Source organism: Aplysia californica, unplaced genomic scaffold (genome assembly GCF_000002075.1).
Source record: "Aplysia californica isolate F4 #8 unplaced genomic scaffold, AplCal3.0 scaffold00604, whole genome shotgun sequence".
In the NCBI taxonomy this organism is placed as follows: Eukaryota; Metazoa; Mollusca; class Gastropoda; order Aplysiida; family Aplysiidae; genus Aplysia; species Aplysia californica.
In genome coordinates, this window is record NW_004797874.1 from 31977 (window position 1) to 35353 (window position 3377).

The 3377-nt window shown below is 35.8% G+C and overlaps 1 protein-coding gene across 1 annotated transcript in view; it reads left to right on the plus strand.

The window, feature by feature from the left end:
- The window catches only part of LOC106013005 (WD repeat-containing protein 48), a gene marked incomplete in the record, with an annotated part of 23744 nt that overhangs the window by 14258 nt on the left and 6109 nt on the right, over positions 1–3377 (plus strand).

Here is a 3377-nt window from a genome sequence, read left to right on the forward strand (position 1 = left end):
GTAGTGTACATAGAACGTGTACATAGAACGTGTAGTGTACATAGAACGTGTACATAGAACGTGTAGTGTACATAGAACCTGTACATAGAACGTGTACATAGAACGTGTTGTGTACATAGAACCTGTACATAGAACGTGTAGTGTACATAGAACGTGTACATAGAACGTGGACATAGATCGTGTACATAGAACGTGTACATAGAACGTGTACATAGAACGTGTAGTGTACATAGAACGTGTACATAGAACGTGTACATAGAACTAGTACATAGAACTAGTACATAGAATGTGTAGTGTACATAGAACGTGTACATAGAACGTGTAGTGTACATAGAACCTGTACATAGAACGTGTACATAGAACGTGTTGTGTACATAGAACCTGTACATAGAACGTGTAGTGTACATAGAACGTGTACATAGAACGTGGACATAGATCGTGTACATAGAACGTGTACAAAGAATGTGTACATAGAACGTGTACATAAAACGTGTAGTGTACATAGAACGTGTACATAGAACGTGTACATAGAACTAGTACATAGAACTAGTACATAGAATGTGTAGTGTACATAGAACGTGTACATAGAACGTGTAGTGTACATAGAACCTGTACATAGAACGTGTACATAGAACGTGTTGTGTACATAGAACCTGTACATAGAACGTGTAGTGTACATAGAACGTGTACATAGAACGTGGACATAGATCGTGTACATAGAACGTGTACATAGAACGTGTACATAGAACGTGTAGTGTACATAGATCGTGTACATAGATCGTGTACATAGAACGTGTACATAGAACGTGTAATGTACATAGAACGTGTACATAGAACGTGTACATAGAACGTGTAGTGTACATAGAACGTGTACATAGAACGTGTACATAGAACTAGTACATAGAACTAGTACATAGAATGTGTAGTGTACATAGAACGTGTACATAGAACGTGTAGTGTACATAGAACGTGTAGTGTACATAGAACGTGTACATAGAACGTGTAGTGTACATAGAACCTGTACATAGAACGTGTACATAGAACGTGTTGTGTACATAGAACCTGTACATAGAACGTGTAGTGTACATAGAACGTGTACATAGAACGTGGACATAGAACGTGTAGTGTACATAGAACGTGTACATAGATCGTGTAAATAGAACGTGTACATAGATCGTGTACATAGAACGTGTAGTGTACATAGAACGTGTAGTGTACATAAAACGTGTACATAGAACGTGTACATAGAACGTGTAGTGTACATAGAACGTGTAGTGTACATAGAACGTGTACATAGAACGTGGACATAGAACGTGTAGTGTACATAGAACGTGTACATAGATCGTGTAAATAGAACGTGTACATAGATCGTGTACATAGAACGTGTAGTGTACATAGAACGTGTAGTGTACATAAAACGTGTACATAGAACGTGTACATAGAACGTGTAGTGTACATAGAACGTGTAGTGTACATAGAACGCGTACATAGAACGTGTACATAGAACGTGTAGTGTACATAGAACGTGTACATAGAACGTGTACATAGAACGTGTAGTGTACATAGAACGTGTAGTGTACATAGAACGTGTACATAGAACGTGTAGTGTACATAGAACGTGTACATAGAACGTGTACATAGATCGTGTACATAGAACGTGTAGTGTACATAGAACGTGTAGTGTACATAAAACGTGTACATAGAAGGTGTACATAGAACGTGTACATAGATCGTGTACATAGAACGTGTACATAGAACGTGTACATAGAACGTGGACATAGAACGTGTAGTGTACATAGAACGTGTACATAGATCGTGTACATAGAACGTGTACATAGAACGTGTTGTGTACATAGAACGTGTACATAGAACGTGTACATAGAACGTGTAGTGTACATAGAACGTGTAGTGTACATAGAACGTGTACATAGAACGTGTACATAGATCGTGTACATAGAACGTGTAGTGTACATAGAACGTGTATATAGAACGTGTAGTGTACATAAAACGTGTAGTGTACATAGAACGTGTACATAGAACGTGTAGTGTACATAGAACGTGTAGTGTACATAAAACGTGTACATAGAAGGTGTACATAGAACGTGTACATAGATCGTGTACATAGAACGTGTACATAGAACGTGTACATAGAACGTGGACATAGAACGTGTAGTGTACATAGAACGTGTACATAGATCGTGTACACAGAACGTGTACATAGAACGTGTACATAGAACGTGTACATAGAACGTGTACATAGAACGTGCATCTCTTGTCCCGCGACACGATGTAATACTAATAACAATAATAATAATAATAATAATAATAATAATAATAATAACAACAATAATAATAATAATAATAACAATAATAACAATAATAATAATAATAATAATAATAATAATAATAATAATAATAAATGACATCTATATAGCGATCAACCCCGATAGTTCTGTATGACTCAAAGTATCACTTCTATGCTGATGATGCCCAAATGTGTGGTTCAACATTGTTGACCAACTTAGATGAACTTGTCCATCGTGCTGACAATTGTATTGCCTTAGTGAAAAACTGGATGAACAAAAACAAATTGATGTTGAATGATGATAAACCAGAAGTCATTCTGGCAGGCAGTGCAAAGTCTGTTAAAGAGGTTGACCACGATCACATTAAAATTGGTGATGCTAAAAAAATTGCATTTTCAAAGGAAAGTTAAGAATCGTGGCATCTACTTTGATTCCAGTTTGTCAATGTCGGCTGAGGTAAATCATTTGATCAGCTGCATGTGTGTAGAAATAAGAAAAATTAGTAAAATACGTCATCTGATCAGTACTAAGTATACTGCTTTACTAGTAACTAGCTTAGTTTTATCAAAACTCGATTATTGTAACTCGTTGTTATCAGGAATATCACTGGAGAAAGTGAAAAGACTTCAAACTGTCCAAAACAATGCAGCACGTTTAGTTTTTCGGAAAAGCGAGTCTCTGCTAAACCTCTTTTACGAACACTGCACTGGCTTCCTGTTGAGAAAAGAATTGTGTACAAGTTGGCCACCATATGTCACAATTGTTTGAATGATAATGCACCATCATATTTATCAAATCTGTTAAGACTGTACATTCCAACTCGCAGTTTAAAGTCATCAGCTGACCAAAAAAAAAAATATTTTACCATCTATGAAACTTAAAACAATGGGTGAAAGGGCATTTGAATACCAAGGCCCCAAGATCTGGAATGCTTTACCAAGTACTTTTAGAGAGATCAAATCTTTTGATTCTTTCTAATATAAGCCGAAGCTTATACAGCGACACTAGATCTATTCTATATATATATATATATATATATATATATATATATATATATATATATATATATAT